This window comes from Oncorhynchus mykiss, chromosome 7, assembly GCF_013265735.2.
Source record: "Oncorhynchus mykiss isolate Arlee chromosome 7, USDA_OmykA_1.1, whole genome shotgun sequence".
NCBI lineage: Eukaryota > Metazoa > Chordata > Actinopteri > Salmoniformes > Salmonidae > Oncorhynchus > Oncorhynchus mykiss.
The window spans coordinates 85,249,042-85,272,457 of NC_048571.1; the positions used below are offsets into that span (position 1 = coordinate 85,249,042).

General features: G+C 42.3%; 1 protein-coding gene across 2 annotated transcripts in view; it reads right to left on the reverse strand.

Moving 5' to 3' along the window:
- The window catches only part of LOC110529054 (inositol hexakisphosphate kinase 1), a 70,032-nt gene extending 47,883 nt beyond the window's left edge, over positions 1–22,149 (reverse strand). Inside the window, exon 1 of one of the 2 annotated variants that reach the window (XM_036984256.1) lies at positions 21,464–22,149. The gene's annotated coding sequence lies outside the window, so the exon portion shown is untranslated. Of the gene's footprint in view, positions 1–13,711; positions 14,119–21,463 lie in introns of those variants that run through there. The other variant, XM_036984257.1, reaches the window with a different exon arrangement.
- Positions 22,150–23,416: the final 1,267 nt, after the last annotated feature.

Genomic DNA, 23,416 nt, shown 5'->3' on the forward strand with positions numbered 1-23,416 from the left:
TTTAATACAGCCTGTAGTGTACAGATCATTACATTTAATACAGCCTGTAGTGTACAGATCATTACATTTAAATACAGCCTGTAGTGTACAGATCATTACATTTAATACAGCCTGTAGTGTACAGATCATTACATTTAATACAGCCTGTAGTGTACAGATCATTACATTTAATACAGCCTGTAGTGTACAGATCATTACATTTAAATACAGCCTGTAGTGTACAGATCATTACATTTAATACAGCCTGTAGTGTACAGATCATTACATTTAATACAGCCTGTAGTGTACAAATCATTACATTTAATACAGCCTGTAGTGTACAAATCATTACATTTAATACAGCCTGTAGTGTACAAATCATTACATTTAATACAGCCTGTAGTGTACAGATCATTACATCTAATACAGCCTGTAGTGTACAGATCATTACATTTAATACAGCCTGTAGTGTACAAATCATTACATTTAATACAGCCTGTAGTGTACAAATCATTACATTTAATACAGCCTGTAGTGTACAGATCATTACATTTAATACAGCCTGTAGTGTACAGATCATTACATTTAAATACAGCCTGTAGTGTACAGATCATTACATTTAAATACAGCCTGTAGTGTACAGATCATTACATTTAAATACAGCCTGTAGTGTACAGATCATTACATTTAATACAGCCTGTAGTGTACAGATCATTACATTTAAATACAGCCTGTAGTGTACAAATCATTACATTTAATACAGCCTGTAGTGTACAGATCATTACATTTAATACAGTCTGTAGTGTACAGATCATTACATTTAAATACAGCCTGTAGTGTACAGATCATTACATTTAATACAGCCTGTAGTGTACAGATCATTACATTTAAATACAGGTCATTACATTTAAATACAGATCATTACATTTAATACAGCCTGTAGTGTACAGATCATTACATTTAATACAGCCTGTACAGATCATTACATTTAAATACAGCCTGTACAGATCATTACATTTAAATACAGCCTGTAGTGTACAGATCATTACATTTAATACAGCCTGTAGTGTACAGATCATTACATTTAATACAGCCTGTACAGATCATTACATTTAAATACAGCCTGTACAGATCATTACATTTAATACAGCCTGTAGTGTACAGATCATTACATTTAATACAGCCTGTAGTGTACAGATCATTACATTTAATACAGATCCTTACATTTAATACAGCCTGTACAGATCATTACATTTAAGAGCTTGAGCAATGATATTAGTTTTTAATGGAAAACACAATTACAATGAAGGCTTGTTGTGTAACTAAAAGATGACCGAGATTGATAACAGCTGCGTGTAGCCTAGCCCTATTTGCATTGGTGTGTGTGTGATATCTTGTCTGCATGAGTGGTTGACAGAGGAATGTGGACAATGTGTTCCTGCATTAGGCACGGGTCGGAAGCAGCTGGGTCAGTGAAAAAGCTAAACTACTGGGGATTCATGGAAAAGACATCACCCAGTCTGTCCACGACAGTACCATGGGCTGATTGGGCCTTCTCTCAACAAATCTTTCCTTGATTCCTCACATCTGCTCTCCTCATCACCTCCTCCTCCTCCTCCTCTTCAAAAAGAAGGAGAAATTCCTCTCCCTCAATACGTTTTAAAGAAGGCGGTGGCGAGAAGAGAGGACCCGAGGAATTGAGGAAAGAGTCATTGAAACAGATCCATGAACGTGATCAGACAGGGACCACAGAGGCGTCACTACAGTCCCTGGTTTGAATCCGGGCTGTATCACAACCGGCCGTGATCGGGTGTCCCATAGGGCGGCGCACAATCGTCTCAGCATCGTCCAGTTAAAAGGGATGGTTTGGCCGGCTTAGGTCGTCGTTGTAAAATAAGAATTAGTTCTTAACTGACTTGCCTACTTAAATAAAAAATATGCGTCTCTCCCACAGTCCACAGAGTAAACGACGCTAGTCTCAAGAGTGTTGTCAACACAGTACACACACACACACACTTCAGGGGTCAACACAGTGTACACACACGTCTCAGGGGTCAACACAGTACACACACACTTCAGGGGTCAACACAGTACACGCACGCGTCTCAGGGGTCAACACAGTGTTCACACGTCTCAGGGGTCAACACAGTACACGCACACTTCAGGGGTCAACATAGTACACGCACACGTCTCAGGGGTTAACACAGTACACACACACACACGTCTCAGGGGTGTTGGTCAGTAAACAGTGTTCTCAGGGGTGTTTAAAGACTAAAATAGACATATGTGTGTGGCTGTGGCCACATCTGACTCTGGATGGAATCACTTTGTCAATATATTTGCTCAAAACCAGTTGTTGTTGTTGTTGTTGTTCAATATGCCACGCACGCGTTCAACTGGCGCCACCGATTTCTATAAGGGCTCGCTACGCTACCAGTTTAACACGAACGAGAGTTAGCATTTTTTTTCCCCTTCTTTCCTAAACCCATCCAAAAAAAAAGGACAACTTCTAAAAATGTTACGCAGCGGAATCTGATTTTAGTAATAACTACATCGTGGGCCTGTTAGAACGCATAAAACATGAGTTTTTTTACGAATATCCACTTGGTTCGATCAGATTTCATGACAGCGTCCATGCCCTATCTACCACTGTGTGTTCCATAGAGCTCTTTACAACAGGTATATACTAACACTGAATGAGAAACACTGACCTCAGACCACTAGGTCAGGCCTGGCAGTAGGGTCAGGCCCGGCGGTAGGGTCAGGCCCGGCGGTAGGGTCAGGCCTAGCGGTAGGGTCAGGCCCCCCACTAGGTCTATCTGAAATCTAGTCATCCATAGCATCATGGTATAAACAGACATGTTTGCCAAGTCAAGTCAAGTGGGGTTTTGGAATGGATTATTACAGACCACTAGGCCTCATCAACAACAACAACAACAACATGAAAGGGAGAAGAGCAAAGGCGTCGTTTCGTTCACACAAACAAAAGCATTAATGGGTGCCTCTTAAGATTTTCCGTCCGATGTGGTTGGATCCTCGTGTGGCTGCTAAGCTCCATCTAAGCACTTACATCATCGCGGGTCAGGACGGATGACAGAGGGAGCCTCCATGTCATTAGACTGCAACATAGAGATTAAATGATACCACACCTCCTAACCTTGCAATAGCATCTTCTTTGACAGCATTGGGCAGCGCAATTGACCTCTAACATTAAAATAGTCAATTTTCTAGAGCAACGCAGCCCCCCTAAGTGACTCCTATTGTCTTCTCAGGAATTGTCACACTTCTGTGTAGCAGAGGTTCTGTTGTGATAGCATCCTGTAGGTCTGATAGCTGATTGGATATTGACCAATAGCATAGCGGTTGAGTTAACAACTCATATTTTGAATCCAACAAGTCAGATGTTGTGGTGAGAGACTGTCATTCTCCCCATCTCCCCCAAGAGCTATGGACCATGTCTCCCCCCCCCCCCCCCTCTCTCTGATCATGCCTAGATACTTCACTTAAAAACACCCACACCAGGAGAATGCTGACCCATGATGTTGCGCGACGATTTAAGCCAATAAGTCATTGTTTTAGTTAAAGTATGATATATCTGGTCTTGACGTGACAAACCCGAAACACCCGCTTCGTGCAAATTCAATGACGTGTCATTTCCTATTAAATTACCTGCCACTGATATTTTTAGACTACGGGCTGGGTTTCAGGGCTGGGTTTCACGGGCTGGGTTTCATTTAAAATGGTACCATCCAACAGAGTGGCATTGTTTATTAATCAGAAACACCTACAAAGTTCACGAGTCATAGCTGAGCAATATAATAGATCATCTTTGGCTACAGCAAAGATGGTGTATAAATGAAGATGGTGTACTCAGGACGTTCACCATTGAAAAGAAAATCCGTTCCCGGTCTACTTAAGGGGGTGTGTTTCCCATACACTCCAATGCATTAGCAGCTGGATCTGGTCTACTTTGTTAATGGACTGTCATTGACCCAGAAAAAAAAAAGTGATTGGGGTGTCACGCTTCTTCTTCAGTCTCTGGCGGCCTGCATCATTCTTCGGAGGTGGAAACTAAACAACAATTTCCCTTATAGAACAGGAATTGACGCTCCCGAGTGGCGCAGCTACAGAAACTACAGTCCATGGTTCGAATCCAGCCGTGATTGGGAGTCCCTTAGGGCAGTGCACAATTGGCAAAAGCGTCGACAGGGTTTGGCCGTTAATTGTTACTAAGAATTGGTTCTTAACTGACTTGCCTAGTTAAATAAAGTTTAAATTAAAAATAATAACAACAACAACAATTACGTTGAAATAGGGGTGATATTTCTCTCTGGTGAGGACCTTTAATGTTTTGTTAATGTCAGTATTGTCTTGTAACTTAATATTTATGCCGTATGTGAATCCATTCATTTTACAATGACATGAAATATAAATGCCTTTAGAATTCAAATGTTCAAATCTTTATTGAGAGCCAATTCCTGTAACTATAGTCTCTTGCATTGCTTTATTTGTTTATTTCACCTTTATTTAACCAGGTAGGTCAGTTGAGAAGTAGTTATCATTTACAACTGGACCAAGATAAAACAAAGCAGTGTGACACAAACAACAACACAGAGTTACACATGGAGTAAACAAGAAACGAGCCAATAACACAATAAACAAGTCAACAAGTCAAAAAAAAATAATGTCTATATACAGTGTGTGCAAAAGGCATGAGGAGGTAAGGCAATAAATAGGCCATAGGAGTGAATAGTTACAATTCAGCAAATTAACACTGGAGTGATAAATGAGCAGATGATGATGTGCAAGTAGAGATATTGGTGTGCAAAAAAGCAGAAAAGTAAATAAAAACAGTATGGGGATGAGGTAGGTAGATTAGGTGGGCTATTTACAGATGGACTATGTACAGATGCAGCGATCGGTTAGTTGCTCAGATAGTTGATGTTTAAAGTTGGCGAGGGAAATAAAAAAAAGTCTCCAACTTCAGCGATTTTTGCAGTTCGTTCCAGTCACTGGCAGCAGAGAACCCGAAGGAAAGGCGGCCAAATGAGGTGTTGGCTTTAGGGATGATCAGTGAGATACACCTGCTGGAGCGTGTGCTACGGGTGGGTGTTGTTATCGTGACCAGTGAACTGAGATAAGGCGGAGCTTTATGGAGTCAGATAAACATTTTTGATAGACTTTGTTTACTGTTAATTGCATTATGGGTAGTACGTGAGTATTACCCCACAACAAATCAGACATGTTTTTCTTTAGTTCTTCTTCTATGAGTGTATTGGAATTCATAAATAGTCCCATCGAAATAACTACTTCAAAAACGGTTAAAGTACTCAGTGGCAAAACAAAAAACAGGCTTTGGTCAGAGTGTGCCCTCTATCCAACTCTATGGACTACAGTAACATCCAGGTCAAGATTATCAGCTATTTCTATCAGTAGTCCGTTAGAGACGCTGGCACGCCATGCAAAAGGCCACAGTGAGCCTCAGACCAGCCAAGGACTTCCAGGAAAGCCATGTCTGAAAGATAAGGGTTGTACCATTCCACAAATTTCTTAGGATTTCCTGTAAATTTTGCAACCCTGCTCCAGTTGCCTCAGTATTCTAGCATAGATAGACATCACATAGGGTATAGTATATAGACAACGATATATCAATGATTGATTCTACCACGTAACAGTACACAGCCTTTCCACCATAGAAATGGAATAAAAGGGATTATCCCCTACTGGCCATCGGGGCGGATATCTCCTACTGGCCATCGGGGCGGATATCTCCTACTGGCCATCGGGGCGGATATCTCCTACTGGCCATCGGGGCGGATATCTCCTACTGGCCATCGGGGCGGATATCTCCTACTGGCCATCGGGGCGGATATCTCCTACTGGCCATCGGGGAAATCCAACATTTCCCCTATGAGAGATTTTGGCTAACCTAAACCCTCGATTCAAGCTACAGCATGCAGAGCGTAACAGGCATGGGAGGAAATGAATGTAGATCTTATTTGAATGTGTGAAGCTCGGAGTAGCTGTTATGTATTATAGCAGAGATATTTCTCTATTTCATTTTCAATACATTTGCAAAACTCTCTAGAAACATGTTTTTAGTTTTGGCATTATGGGTCGGGTATTGTGTGTGTAGATGGGTGAAAGAAAACAATTCTATTGAATCTTTTTTTAAGTCAGACTAACAAAACGTGGAATAAGTCAAGGAGTGTGAATACTTTCCAAAGACATACATACATACATACATACAATGAGTGTACAAAACATTAGGAACACCATCCTAATATTGAGTGCCCCCCCTCTCTTTTGTCCTCAGAACAGCCTCAATTTGTTGCGGCATGGACTACAAGGTGTTGAAGGTGTTCCACAGGGATGCTGGCCCATGTTGATGCCAACGCTTCCCACAGTTGTGTCAAGTTGGCTGGATGTCCTTTGGGTGGTGGACCATTCTTGATACACACGGGAAACTGTCGAGCGTGAAAACCCCAGCAGCGTTACAGTTCTTGACACGTTCAAACCGGTGCGCCTGGCACCTACTACCATATCCTGTTCAAACCAGTGCGCCTGGCACCTACTACCATACCCTGTTCAAAGGCACTTAAATCTTTCGTCTTGCCCATTCACCCTCTGAATGGCACACATACACAATCCATGTCTCAACTGTCTCATGGCTTAAAAATCCTTCTTTAACCCGTGTCCTCCCCTTCAACTACACTGATTGAAGTGGCCACCAGCTGGGCGACCCTGGTTTAAAGAGTTTAAAACCTACTTTTCCAGGCTGTTTAGGCTTCATAGTAACAAGGTCTACCAATGTAATTATAACAAGAAGTATATCATCAACACAGATCTAGCCTACAGCTACACTGTGAGACATTGAAAATTTTAATTTGCTTGATTCCCCAAATGGCACCCAATTCCCTATGGGGCCCTGGTCTAAAGTAGTGCACCCTATACCCTATGGGGCCCTGGTCTAAAGTAGTGCACCCTACGGGGCCTGGTCTAAAGTAGTGCACCCTATGGGGCCTGGTCTAAAGTAGTGCACCCTATGGGGCCTGGTCTAAAGTAGTGCACCCTATACCCTATGGGCCCTGGTCTAAAGTAGTGCACCCTATACACTATGGGGCCCGGTCTAAAGTAGTGCACCCTATACCCTATGGGGCCCGGTCTAAAGTAGTGCACCCTATACCCTATGGGGCCCGGTCTAAAGTAGTGCACCCTATACCCTATGGGGCCCGGTCTAAAGTAGTGCACCCTATACCCTATGGGGCCTGGTCTAAAGTAGTGCACCCTATACACTATGGGCCCTGGTCTAAAGTAGTGCACCCTATACCCTACGGGGCCTGGTCTAAAGTAGTGCACCCTATACCCTACGGGGCCTGGTCTAAAGTAGTGCACCCTATACCCTACGGGGCCTGGTCTAAAGTAGTGCACCCTACGGGGCCTGGTCTAAAGTAGTGCACCCTACGGGGCCTGGTCTAAAGTAGTGCACCCTACGGGGCCTGGTCTAAAGTAGTGCACCCTATACCCTACGGGGCCTGGTCTAAAGTAGTGCACCCTACAGGGCCTGGTCTAAAATAGTGCACCCTATACCCTATGGGGCCTGGTCTAAAGTAGTGCACCCTACGGGGCCTGGTCTAAAGTAGTGCACCCTATACCCTATGGGGCCCTGGTCTAAAGTAGTGCACCCTACGGGGCCTGGTCTAAAGTAGTGCACCCTATACCCTATGGGGCCCTGGTCTAAAGTAGTGCACCCTATACCCTATGGGGCCCGGTCTAAAGTAGTGCACCCTATACCCTATGGGGCCCTGGTCTAAAGTAGTGCACAATACGGGGCCTGGTCTAAAGTAGTGCACCCTATACCCTATGGGGCCTGGTCTAAAGTAGTGCACCCTACAGGGCCTGGTCTAAAGTAGTGCACCCTACGGGGCCTGGTCTAAAGTAGTGCACCCTATGGGGCCTGGTCTAAAGTAGTGCACCCTATACCCTATGGGCCCTGGTCTAAAGTAGTGCACCCTATACACTATGGGGCCCGGTCTAAAGTAGTGCACCCTATACCCTATGGGGCCCGGTCTAAAGTAGTGCACCCTATACCCTATGGGGCCCGGTCTAAAGTAGTGCACCCTATACCCTATGGGCTCTGGTCTAAAGTAGTGCACCCTATACCCTATGGGCCCTGGTCTAAAGTAGTGCACCCTATACCCTATGGGCCCTGGTCTAAAGTAGTGCACCCTATACCCTACACAAACCGATAACTATACTGATCCTAGATCAGAACTCCTACTCAGACAATGAATACCCTATGGGCCCTGGTCTAAAGTAGTGCACCCTATACCCTATGGGCCCTGGTCTAAAGTAGTGCACCCTATACAAACCGATAACTATACTGATCCTAGATCAGAACTCCTACTCAGACAATGAATACAAGCCCATAACTATACTGATCCTAGATCAGAACTCCTACTCAGACAATGAATACAAGCCCATAACTATACTGATCCTAGATCAGAACTCCTACTCAGACAATGAATACAAGCCCATAACTATACTGATCCTAGATCAGAACTCCTACTCAGACAATGAATACAAGCCCATAACTATACTGATCCTAGATCAGAACTCCTACTCAGACAATGAATACAAGCCCATAACTATACTATACAGTTTAAAAAACCAAACAAATACTTACCCTTTCAAGTACATTAGTATTCTATATAGCCTCTATGAGCAACAGAGTCCCCAAATACAGTATAAAAATCAAGAAAGAGTACAAGTATTATATAGAGACATTATTGGATGGAACTCCGTTCCATCTCCTATTGTTCAAGTGAACAGCAAACCTGGTTTTTAAAAAAACCCAAAACAGATGAAGCAACACTTCACCGCACACAACGCCTCTCCCCTATTTGACCTAGATAAGTTTGTGTGTATTGATATGTAGGCTACGTGTGCCTTTAAAAAAAAAAAAATTATGTAGCTCTGTCCTTGAGCTATTCTTGTCTATTAAAATGTTCTGTGTAATGTCATGATTCATGTGGAGCCCAGGAAGAGTAGCTGTTGCTTTTGGAAGAGCTATTCTAATCAAATATCACAATACCAAAGACTGTGTTATATACAATAGAGACTTATGAAGACACACAACCTCAGACACAGACAGAGTGAACGTAGCTTCTCTAAATCAAAGACTACAAAAGAGAAATAAGTTCAAATGTCAAGATTTCACAGAAACAAAAACACACAAGCAACTACAAAACAGACCCTAGGCAACTACAAACACACACACAATTAGGCAACTACACAAACACAATTAGGCAACTACACACACACACACACAATTAGGCAACTACACACACACACACACACACACATATATACACACACACACACACACACACACACCAGGCAACTACAAACACACCAGGCAACTACAAACACACACACACTAGGCAACCGAACACACACACACTAGGCAACCGCGCGCACGCACACACTAGGCAACCGCGCGCACGCACACACTAGGCAACCGCGCGCACGCACACACTAGGCAACCGCGCGCACGCACACACTAGGCAACCGCGCGCACGCACACACTAGGCAACCGCGCGCACGCACACACTAGGCAACCGCCCGCACGCACACAACGGCAACCGCCCGCACGGCAACCGCCCGCACGCACGGCAACCGCCCGCACGGCAACCGCACGCACGGCAACCGCACGCACGCACGGCAATCGTGCAAATAATAACGTCTCCCTGCTCAAAGGGATATTCAATTGTTGCTTTTTTTTTCTTCAATAGGGGCCCTTCTTTGCGAGGCATTGGAAAAGCTTCCTGGTCTTTGTGGTTGAATCTGTGTTTGAAATTCACTGCTCGACTGAGGGACCTTAGAGATAATTGTACGTGTTGGGTACAGAGATGAGGTAGTCATTCAAAAATCATGTTAAACACTGTTATTGAATACAGAGCGAGTATGTAACTTAAGCACATTTTTACTCTTTAAATGATTTAGGCTTGCATTAACAAAGGGGTTGAATAGTTATTGACTAAAGACATTTCAGCTTTTCATTTTTAATTAAGTTGTAAAAAAAAAAGAAAACGTACAGAAAACATAATTCCACTGACATTATGGGGTAATGTGTATAGTTGGTCAGTGACAAAACAAATCTCAATGTAGTCCATTTTAAATTCAGGCTGTAACAACAAACACGTGGGAAAAGTCAAGGGGTGTGAACACGGTCTGTAGTCAAAATGTGGTTGATTTTAATTAACAGAATACTCCATGACATGAATAGTAGATGGTAGTATTGTCAAACGTGTCGACAACGGTGATGCAACTTACCAGTGAAAATAACCCCGGGGTGGGTAGAGGAGGCACAAGGCAGAACTAGACAGCTGTTGATCCCCAATGCCCTTCCTTATGAACTGTTCTCACTGAACAATTTTTTTTTTAAAAGACTGCACTTACACAGGCATTTTCTTTTATGGGCTTAGGTGGTGGGCGTAGCAGGGGGCGTGACAGAGATTACATTTACATTACATTTTAGAGGACCAAGGATCAATGGAGACACTCAAGTTTTTTTTTAAATCATGCATCTTTTGAAACATTCACAAATAGTAATGGCCTCTAAACCTTCCAGCTGCCTACTGGACCCTATTCCAACTAAACTACTGAAAGAGCTACTTCCTGTGCTTGGCCCTCATATGCAGAGCATAATAAATGCCTCCCTATCTACCAGATATGTACCAAACGTACTAAAAGTGGCAGCAACAAAGCCTCTCCTGAAATAATATTTAGTGAAAAAAAAAAAAAAAATTAAATGGCCTTTATCGAATTTGTCATTCCTCTCAAAAATGTAAGAAAAAGTTGTTGCTAGGCAACTCACTGCCTTTCTGAAGGCAGATAATGTCTACTAAACGCTCCAGTCATCATAGCGCTGAGATCGCACTCGTAAAGGTGGTAAATTACCTTTTAATGACCTCAGACCAAGGCTTTGTGTTTGTCCTCCTGCTCCTAGACCTTAGTGCCGCTTTCTGCACCATCGATCACCACATTCTTTTGGAGAGATTGGAAACCCTAATTGGTCGACATGGACATGTTCTTGCCTGGTCGAGATCATATCGTTCAGAAAGATGTCAGTTCATCTCTGTGGATGGTTTGTCCTCTGACAAATCAATGGTAAGTTTCGGTGTTCCTCAAGGTTCCGTTCTAGGACCACTATTATTTTCACTATATATGCTACCTCTTAGTGGTCATTGGGAAATACAAATGTCAACTTTCACTGCCATGCGGACGAAACACAGCTGTACATTTCAATGAAACATAGTGAAGCACCTAAATTGCCTTCCCTGGAAGCCTGTGTTTCAGACGTAAGGAAGTGGATGGTTGCAAATGTTTTTAAGTTTAAACTTGGACAAAACAGAGATGCTAATTCTAGGTCTCAAGACACAAAAATGATCTGCTGTTTGACAAGGATAGTTGTACAGTCGGCTCAAATAAAACTGAAGGATCTCTGCGTTACTCTGGAACCTGGTCTCTCTGTTGACAAACATATCAACAATATTTAAAGAGCAGCATTAATCCAGATTTGTAACATTGCAAAAATCAGACACTTTTTGGCTAACATTTTCTGGCAGAAAAACGAATCCATGCGTTTGTCACTTCTAGATTAGACTACTGTAATGCTTTACTCTCAGGCTACCCGGATAAAGCACTAAATAGTCTTCAGTTAGTGCTAAACAAGGCTGCTAGAATCTAGACTAGAACCAAAACATTTTGATCATATTACTCCAGTGCTAGCCTCTCTACAGTGGCTTCCTGTTAATTAAGGCCAGTGCTGATTTCAAGGTGTTACTGCTACCCTACAAATCATTACATGGACTTGCTCCAACCAGATGATTTGGTTCTGCCGTACATACCTACACGTACGCTACGGTCACAAGACGCAGGCCTCCTTACTGTTCCTAGAATTTCTGAGCAAACAGCTGGAGGCAGGGCTTTCTCCTATAGAAATACATTTTTATGGAATGGTCTGCCTATCCATATGAGAGACGCAGACTCGGTTTCAAGTCTTTACTTTAGACTCATCTCTTCAGTAGGTCCTATGATTGAGCGTGGTCCTGCCCAGGGGACCGAAAGTGAACGACAAGGCAATGGAGTGACCAACCACCCTTGCCGTCTCTGCCTGGCCGGTTCCCTTATGTCCACTGGGATTCTTTATCTCTGACCATATTACGGGGGCGGAGTCACTATAATGCTCACGCTCTCCAATGCCGTCCCCTGGGAGGGGTGAATCACGTCGTACCAGGCTTTCTCAACCTAAGTGGATTGAGTCACTGGCGTGATCTTCATTCCTGTCCACTGACTTGGCTGTCCCCATCCCCAGTCCACCTGGTCGTGCTGCTGATCCAGTTTCTGTTGTTAGGCTGCAGCTATGGAATCCTAACCACCTTGTCCCAGACCTGCTTTTACGACCCACCACCCCCCCACCCCCCCCCCCCCGGCACCTGCTGTCTCGACCTCTGAATGTTCGGCTATGAAAAGCCATCTGACATTAACTCTGCCCTCTTGCACCCTCTACAACCACTGTGATTATTACTTCACCCTGCTGGTCTTCTTTGAACATCTTGAAAGACGATCTGGCCTTAGCGGCCACGTACTCTTATGATCTCCACCTGGCACACAGAACCTGGTTCCTCTCTAGGTTTCTTTCTAGGTTCCAGGCATTCAAGGAAGTTTTTTTTTTTTTCACTAGCCACTGTGCTTCGACATCTGCATTGCTTGCGCTTCTGGTGTTATAGGCTGGGTTTCTGTATAAGTACTTTGTGACATCTGCTGATGTAAAAACGGCTTAATAAATAAAATGTGATGGTTTGAGGCCTCCATTAAAAACATTTTTTTTTAAAAGCAAGCATATTTCCTGCAATTACACACATTTTACCATGCAGCTGAGAGGAAATGTGACAGTTCATTTCCTGCGATTCTATGCATTTTGCCAAGGCTAATTCTATTTTATTTTGCTCAAAAAATGACAAAATTAGTACTGCTAAATTCATTATTTTGGGGTTATGTCAATTCTCCCTGTCTAGTTTTTATTTACTTTGGTGACTGTTAGTTCTCAAAGATACCCTAAATTTAAAAATATATATTAGATCCATTATCTTTTCTACATAGTTTATATCTGGTTTAGTTGGGGGGTTTTTTGGTTGGTATTTTTACACTTGGACGATCCGAGAAAATGCTTAGGCGGCCAACCCAAGGATTACAACGGCAGAAAAATCCCTGTTAAAGGAGACGACAGCACTTCGTCTCTAGTCGCAATAAACTAGGCTAATGCAAGAACACCAGCCAATCATTCACACAACAACAACAACACACTTTCTTCATATATAGATTTCTTTACTACATTATTTCCCCATGACAACCACGATAATCTGACACTGTTTTTGCTTGACCACATTACCATAACAATAAAAGGCATGCTCCGACGGCCGGTGTCAGTGTAACGGATATGAAACATACCCTAGCCTACAATGAATAGGATTCCAAGCTACGACCTCAGTCTATCCCAAACACCATGGAATTATAACGGAGCTTAAAAAAATAAAAAAATAAAATCCTGTTTAACAGAAGATTCACACCAATGTGGCTCAAACTAGGAATGAAGAAACTATCAACTACTATCAACTTGAAAAGACACGACTGAAGAAAAGTAGGTACATAACAGTCTACTCTTTACCTGCTCATTCTGACATCTTCCTTGTGATGAGAGAAGTACAGTAGTATCCAGCCTTAGTGTTTTCCTTCTCTTCCTGTTGTCTCAGTCAGAGCTTGCTAGCCATGTTGTGCTGTGCTAGTCCTATACGAGAGACTGACTGGCTGGCACTCAGCTCAAAGATACCTAGGGCTCAAAGAGGGAGGGATTAAAGCCTTTAAGTGTTTGGCATAAACTTCCTTCCTGTTCAGTTTGTTTTTTTGCCATTATTTTCCAGGGAATTATAGAAATACAGTCATACTTCACCCTCTGGTTCAAGCCCCACTCCAAATCAGTTCAAAACTCAAAACACTGCTTTGTAGCGACAGTCCCCTCTAAAATTGAGGCCATGCTTCAGGACCCAACAGAAAAGAAAGGCGACAGCTGAGAGAGAGAATGAGCGCGAGAGAGGAGGAGCGGGAGAGAGAAAGAGAAGGAGCGAGAGAGAGAGAGAGAGAGAGAGAGAGAGAGAGAGAGAGAGAGAGAGAGAGAGAGAGAGAGAGAGAGAGAGAGAGAGAGAGAGAGAGAGAGAGAGAGAGGAGGAGCAGGAGAGAGAACGAGAGGAGGAGTCAGAGAGAGAGAGCAAGAGGTGACCCTAATAAGCCTCTTTAGTGTGGTGACAGAACAGGTCCAGGACAGGATTCCTTCTTTTCACTCTGTCAATTAGGTTCATATTGTGGAGTAACTACAATGTTGGACCTGGACCTAACCAACTGGCAAGTGTCTTCACTGACATCTCAACATGTCCCTGTCTGAGTCTGTAATACCAACATGTGTCAAGCAGACCACCATCGTCCCAGTGCCCAAGAACACTAAGGTAACCAGCCTAAATGACTACCGACCTGTAGCACTCACGTCTGCAGCCATGACGGAAGTGCTTTGAAAGGCTGGTCATGGCTCACATCAACACCATAATCCCACTAACCTTAGACCCACACCGATTTGCATACCGCCCCAACAGATCCAGATGATGCAATCTCTATTGCACTCCACACTACCCTTTCCCACCTGAACAAAAGGAACACCTACGTGAGAATGCTGTTCATTGACTACAGCTCAGCGTTCAACACCATACCGCTCTCAAAGCTCATCACTCAGCTGAGAACCCTGGGACTAAACACCTCCCCCTGCAATTGGATCCTGGACTTCCTGATGGGCCGCCCCCAGGTGGTAAGAGTAGGTAACAACACGCCCGCCACGCTGATCCTCAACACGAGGGCCCTTCAGGTCGGGCTGGGCGATATGGCCAAAACATCATATCACGGTATTGAATTTTTTTTATATATATAGTTTTTATCACAGTATCACAGTATTTTATGTTTTTAAATTAGAACATTTCTAAATGTGCTTTATAAGTAGTGCATGACCTTAGGGTGGCAACAAATACATTAAGTAACTTCAAAATGGGTCTTTCTCCATTCTGAATGTTTATATTGTTCAATTCAACAATTTTTGGGGGGTATTTTCATATATTTTATGCATTTGTTGCACTCATTTGAGATAATTGTCACACTGCCATACAGGGCTGCATGAATAAACCTTATTTTGAACCAAACGTTGCAATAGCGTTTTGACTTGTGATTTCGAGCAAAACACTTTGAAATGTTGGAATCATGGAAATAGAATGACTATTCTAATTCTATAGTTAGAATATGATAGTGGTCACTTTGAATAGTGTTGTTTGACATGAAAACAAATGAAAATGCCAGGGAGGAGTTATTGCGATTTTTTTTTTAGGAACCTAACACTTAGGGTAGGAACCAAAGTGTTGATAATTGTTTCCTAGGGGACCCTATAATCTTTGGCTACATTGTCTGTTTTCTCTTAGCTACCTCATGTAGCTAACATATTACTGCTTCTGGTATTCCTCTTTGATTTAGAAGATACTGTTGCACAAACAACATGCTGATTTTGGTCTATACCATCACTGGTAGTATCAGGCTGTATAACTAATTATGTTTGCTCTGACTCCGTACATTAGCTAGCTACCTAGCGATTAGCGGCTAACAAGATTTAGGCCCCAACTTGCTAAGAAAAGACAAACTAGCTGTGTGCTGATGTAAGAAACACAAACTAATGGTGTAATTATAGAACACTGGTGGATTTATATGAAGAAACAAAGTGAAAACAGCAATGTTGCCATCGACATTGTTGCATGCGCTGCATTGACCATGCAGACTGAAAGCAGCATGAAGAGAGAGAGCGAGAGATGACTCATGTAGCGAAGTAAACTATAAAAACGGATGTTACACACGACGCATCACTTTTTTAAAATTTTAAATCAAACATTCAAATACCGTTATAGAAGGTAAGTAAAAACCCAAACTGGTCCATGCATTAATACCGGTATATCGTAAAATACGGTATACCGCCCAGCCCTACCCTCAGGGGTGCGTGCTCAGTCCCTTCCTGTACTTCCTGTTCACTCATGACTGCATGGCCAGGCACGACTCCAACACCATCATCAAGGTTTGCCGATGACAACAGTGGTAAGCCTAATCACCGACAACAATGAGAAGCCTATAGGGAGGTCAGAGACCTCAAATAACCGGTGCCCCCGCACATTGACTCTGTACCGGTACCCCCTGTATATAGCCTCCACATTGACTCTGTACCGGTACCCCCTGTATATAGCCTCCACATTGACTCTGTACCGGCACCCCCTGTATATAGCCTCCACATTGACTCTGTACCGGTACCCCCTGTATATAGCCTCCACATTGACTCTGTACCGGTCCCCCTGTATATAGCCTCCACATTGACTCTGTACCGGTACCCCCTGTATATAGCCTCCACAATGACTCTGTACCGGTACCCCCTGTATATAGCCTCCACAATGACTCTGTACCGGTACCCCCTGTATATAGCCTCCCCATTGACTCTGTACCGGCACCCCCTGTATATAGCCTCCACATTGACTCTGTACCGGTACCCCCTGTATATAGCCTCGCTATTGTTATTATACTGCTGCTGTTAAACTATTTGTTACTTTTATTTACTTAACACTTATCTTCAAGCATTGTTGAGTAAGGGCTCGTAAGCAAGCATTTCACTGTAAGGCCTGTTGTATTCGGCGCATGTGACTAATAGGATTTGATGTTGTTGATCCATCCTCAGTTCTCTCCTATCACAGCCACTAAACTGTGCCACTTAAAGTCACCAGTGGCCTCATGGTGAAATTCCTGAGCGGTTTCCTTCCTCTCTGGCAACTGAGTTAGGAAGGACGCCTGTATCTTTGTAGTGACTGGGTGGATTGACACATCATCCAAAGTGTAATTAATATCTTCACCATGCTCAAAAGGGATATACAATGGCTGTTGTTTTTTTTGTTTGTTTTTCTACCCATCTGCCAATAGGGGCCTTTCTTTGCGAGACATTGGAAAACCTCCCTGGTCTTTGTGGTTGAATCTGTGTTTGAAATGCACTGCTCAACTTAGGGACCTTAAAGGTTAATTGTTTGTGTGGGGGTACAGAGATAAGGTAGTCATTCAAAAATCATGTTAAACACTATTATTGCACAGAGTGAGTCCATACAATTTATTATGTGACTTGTTAAGCAAATGTTTACTCCTGAACATATTCAGGCTTACCATTAACAAAGAGGGTTGAATACTTATTGACTAAAGACATTTCAGCTTTTCATTCTGTATTAATTGGTAAAAATATCAAAATACATCATTCCACTTCAACATTATGGGCTTTTGTGTGCAGTAGGCCATTGACCAAAACATTTTTTTTGTAATCAATTTGAAATTCAAGCAACAAAATGTGGAAAAAGTCAAGGGGTGTGAAGGTACTGTATGTAAAATAGTAATGGAAAAGGGAGGAGAACCTGGTCATTTCTGTGTAGGAATGGGGAAGTAGGCAAGTCAACTAAGAACAAATTCTCATTTAGAATGACGGCCTACCCCGGGCCAAACCTGAACGACGCTGGGTCAATTGCGCACCACCCTATGGGACTCCCAATCACGGCCGGATGTGATACAGCCCGGGTTCCAAACCAGGGACTGTAGTGACACCTCTTGCACTGAGATGCAGTGCCTTCGACCGCTGTGCCATTCGGGAGACCTTATTCCAATCACTATGGAAATTAAGAAGATCATTGACTTGGAGGGAATTTAGATAGAAGCGCATCATATTTTTTTTAATCACTCATCTGCAGAAAGACATCAGAGTAGTGGAATGGGGTGTTGGACATCATGCGGGTACAATTTTTTTTTTATTTCACCTTTATTTAACCAGGTAGGCTAGTTGAGAACTAATTCTCATTTACAACTGCGACCTGGACCAAGATAAAGCATAGCAGTGTGAACAGACAACATAGAGTTACACATGGAGTAAACAATTAACAAGTCAATAACACAGTAGAAAAAAAAGAGAGTCTATATACATTGTGCGCAAAAGGCATGAGGAGGTACGCAAATAATTACACTTTTGCAGATTAACACTGGAGTGATAAATGATCAGATGGTCATGTACAGGTAGAGATATGAGGCAAATGAGGCAAACCATTACCACATATTTTGTGAATGCCCTGAGCTTGTTTCTTACTGGCAGGACGTGCAAAGATGCATGGAAGGCATATTTAGGGTTGATGTCTCATGCAGAGGTGAGGTTCTGTATTCAGTGGCCTACTGGTTAGAGACTTGGGCCACTAACTGAAAGGTTGCTGGTTCAAATCCCCGAGCTGACAAGGTAAAAAAAAATCTGTTGTTCTGCCCCTGAACAAAGCAGTTAAACCCACTGTTTCCCTGTAGGCTGTCATTGTAAATAATAATTTGTTCTTTAACTGACTTGCCTAGTTAAATAAAAGAAGGTTACTTTTTTTTAAATATATATTCAGGGAACAAGCTTGATTGGTAATACTCCCAATCGCAAGTAAGAAAGCCCTTATAACAGTTAGAATCAAAGGCGTCCGTGGTAGATGAGTGGATAACATGTGATCTATGTGATGGAGAGGCTGACCTTTTCTCTGAGACTACAGGGGAAAAAAATGGATTCATAGTGACTGTCAAAATGGATTGAGTAAATATAACATCGTTAAGGTCTGATTTTGTTTAATGGTCAAAGTGGAAAAATCTGGCTCTGTAATACAATCCATCTGTTCACCTGTTAATAGTTACTGTATAAAAAATAAAAAAAACTGGAGAGAAAAATATTGGAACATTGAGAACAAAGACCTTTGTTCTATGACACTGCATTCCTGAGACTCACTGAATGTCTTAATTTTTGTTTTGTTTTAATGCTTTTTAACTTTTGTGCTCTCTTTGTCTTGATGCTTTTCATTGTAGACATCTTGCATATTCACACTTAAAAATGGAGGCAACTATATGTACATTCTATATTTGGACTTGGTGATGCGGAGTGGCCCTGAGGGGCTGTGTTGCATGAGTGGACTTTCTCATGGACAACTGAACTATGGCTTGGTGTGAGAGAAGTCTCAATGAAATGTAACTTGTGTCTGAATCTTATTTTTGCTCCCCCCCCCCCCAAATAAAAACAGAATTTCAACAACAACAAATATTTAGACTAGAGGTGGAGGATTTGAATGAACATGTGTAATAGCTGGGTGGAGGTAGGCCTATTGAATGGGCATGTAGGTTAACTGCTGGGGAAGCTTGATAGAATAGCTTTATAAAAAAAAAAAAACTTTAAAAAATGCTTAATCAACATCTTCTCACACTCACAGACATGTCATAACTTACAACATGCAAGTCTGCAAATGTATATCGCTTTTGCTGACCGAATGTTTACTATGCAGTTGTTGTTGTCTTTCTACCAGCATAAAATGTCGTTTCGTCAGTGGCGTGTGATCTCTCTACATGGGATTATGCTTTTGAAGAAAGAGAGCTGTGCAGAGTGACAGACACCAGCACTGTTAAAACAACAATGTCACTCCCCAAGACACCAACCATAATGGGTTAGGCTCCTAGCCTTCAGCGATATCCTTCAACAACAGCTATGTCTAATAACATGGCTACGCATGCCACTCAAACCCCCCCCCCCCCCCCCCATCTCAACATCACTGTCAACTCCAGGGAGGTCAGCCAGCACGCAGGAGCCAGAGAAACGGGCTAGGTTGGTGACCTCTAGAGAGGAACGTATAGGGACGCTGCATGTGGAAAGAATAACATTTGTCACAGAGACACATTCAACAGGTGACCCATGCTAATTGATGGGGCACAGCCCGTCAGTGGGGCAGGCAGTAACTCTAGGATGTCCCGGTAGGACAGGCCACAGAATGACACAGGGCCAACTGGCTTTTCAAAAGCCACAGCTGGATTGGCTCCTAATATGTGATCACATAAATCATTCAACTGATCTCCCCCTACCACATTCATAGATGCTAACTGCTTTAGAGCCTAATGATGATGGTGTCTTCTGACATCGCTTGTTGTACATTTTTGGAAACATAAGGAATGTATCTTTAAAAAACAAAAAGGTTAAATTACTACACACCTTTGTGTTCCCACAAAGCCATATCTCCATGTTACTACAGAAGACAGACAGAATAAATATGCAGCCACCTGTGCTAATTATCAAACAATCAAATGTATTTTTAAAGCCCTTTTTACATCAGTCAATGTCACAAAGTGCTTTACAGAAACCCAGCCTAAAACCACAAACAGCAAGCAATGCAGATATAGAAGCATGTTGGCTAGGAAAACCTCCCTAGAAAGGCAGGAACCTAGGAAGAAACCTAGAGAGGAACTAGGCTATGAGGGGTGGCCAGTTCTCTTCTGGCTGTGCCGGGTGGAGATTATAACAGAACATGGCCAAGATGTTCAAACGTTCATAGATGACCAGCAGGGTCAAATAATAATAATCACAGTGGTTGTCGAGGGTGCAGCAGGTCAGCACCTCAGGAGTAAATGTCAGTTGGCTTTTCATAGCTATCTCGCGTGCTCCGAACACCTATGTGTAAACGCAACTGGAGGCACATACTGCTTGTGGAAATGTGCAAAACTGCTCTAAAACGTTAAAAACACCGCATCGGAATTGTAGTTGACATGGAGCCAAATGTGGGTGAACGTAACCGCTGTAAACACTACACATATGGAGTAGGGTTTTCGATAACTAATATCCCTTTACCACATCCTCAGAAGCACTAAATACATGGGTAGAAAATGGGAAGGATAAAAACATTAATGAATATATGATAGGCCTATATGTAGACAAATATATGGGAGTACGTACAGACTGAGCGTTATTTTGACAATACAATCCTTCATATTTAAATATACGAGGCAGATTAAGTCACACTTGCTCCTCCAGTGTTACATATGACCATAGGTTGTCACAGCTGAGTACCGACGTAACATGTTTTCATTGCACGATGGAGGCTTTGAGTGTGAGCAGTTGTTTACTGCCCTAACACTAAAAACGGTTGATGTTTTTTCAAAAAGGTTCTATCACATATGGATAGCTACAGCAAACATTATAACAGTCATGTTTATATCAGTCATTGCAGTATCAACAACCAACCCTGGCAAAGATCCAGATTGTAACGTTAACTGATTACATTGTGCGAGGAGTATGACGTTAGCTTGCCAGTTAGCCCACCAAAACATGTACGTTAAGTATGCTTAATCCAATAAAGACTTTAGCTCAGCTAGATAAACATATTTGGCTATATTAGGTAGCTAAAACACGTTTTTTGGCAATGCTCGCCAACTAGTTTCACAACTACGCTAACATTACACATTATACCAAGGTTAGCTAACGTTGTTTACTTACCGGGTTTGTGAATCCTCAGTTTGACAGATGAAAGCAAAACCCAAATCGGAGGGCAAACAGGACAGACCCCTGCCTACTGTGCCCGAACCGAAATAAACCTTAGCTAGCTAACGCGTTAGCAGATAACTTGTAGCCTGTGTGACTGCATTTTAGCTAGTTACTGTTGACTTAAATCGATGTAGTTAATGTTCGCTACAAGTCAACATGGCTAACTAGCTAGGACGTGCTTGCAACCTGAGAAAGGGTATTCAGGTGGTAGGTACTCTGTAAACCTTAGCTAACGCTAGCTAAATGTCTGACTAAAACACACGATAACAAGCTAGCTAGTTAGCAGCGACTCGGTTTAGCACAATAGCTAATTCGGGTCCCTCAGTTCAGGCAACAATATATATATGTGTGTGTGTCACTCTCCCGTCTAATAACGGCATGCTTCGCATCCAAAACAGTTCGGTACGGCATATATTATGACGACATTTTGTGACGGTTTTGGTATTCGGTAACGGTTTTCGGTAACGGTTTTTGTCGGATGTTCGTGCACACGACATTATTTTCTTCTTTTTCTTCTTCTTCTTCTGTAGTCAAGCCGAAGTTCGATAGCCTTAGTCAACGCCCCTTAATCGGTGATTGGTTCAATTGTAAGGCTGACGCTAGCAAAGACATTTTTATAACTAATCCAAGATTGTTCATATGTGTCGTTTAGAGCGGTAGCTAATGAAGCATATAGTGGGCGGAACAAGTAAGGAGGTGGGGCAAAGCCAAACACGAGATCCTATTGGCGCGTTGTAGTATCATCTATTTGCATATTTCGTTAGGGAACGCCTCCTCTGTATAGTAAGCGTGTGCACAAACTCTATTTGACCTTGCACACCTAAACTTCGCAATTTTTTTTTACTTTGGGAAAACGTTAATTCTATAAAACTTAATGGATTGTGTTTGTAGTTTTGGGAACAGAAAAATGTTTTGGGAACAGAAAAATATAAGGAGATCTTGCCCCAGATTCACAAAACCTTTTAAAGAAGAAATAACTGGCATTTTTTTTCTTAACTATAGACTTAAGAATGAAATTAAGCAAAATTGCTATTCCTCAAAAAGGTTATTGGAAAATGTATTGAGCTATTTCTCATGTTTCTCCTTAAGCAAAAAGTTAAGAAAAAAATAATTATTGAAAATAAAGTTAATGGAAATGTTCTTAAATACATTACCAACCCCTTGTCCTAAACTCTGGGCAGTGAGATAATAAGATCATGAAAGCAACAGTACATGTTTAATTCACTCACAAACTTAATCTGAAAGTTTCGGTATTGATGACTTTAAACCCAAGAACATGTTTTAGATTATTTCCTTCTGAGATTATTGGTCTAACATGATTGTCAATGCTAGCTAGATAGCTAGCTAAATTGGTTGCCTAGCAACAAACATTTTAAGAAGATTCAGAGGAAGATATTTGTCAAGTTTCCAAGAAAATCATAAAATCTTAAAAGATATTGTTGAGGAATTGCACTTACTATCTTACGAACTTCTTGTTTTTTTCTTTCTTAAAAAGCTTCTTATGTTTTTGTGTGAATCTGGGCCCAGATGTTTAAATCGATGAGAAAATTTGCAGAATGTCGGCCCAGTTTCACCTAGTTCCATCCTCTCCCACTAACCCGCGACTGGACTCCATTCAGCCCTAAACTCAGTGGTTGGCGGAAGTAGATGCGGAGTTCGAATTAAGTAGCGCGTCGAGTAAATTTGGTGAAGACGAATGTTCTGAATGGACAACAGTAATATCGAAAACTGGAACAAAAACTACATTGTCTGAAATTGGAGTGAAGGATACCTGTGTAAATGACAATGAATCGTTTCTTGGGATTTCTTGGGATGCGTTTGTTGAGTAAGGATGCATATGTGGGAAAACCGTTTGAGGTGTCGAAAATTGTGACGGCTTGGAAAAGTAGAGTCTGTCAGAGTGAC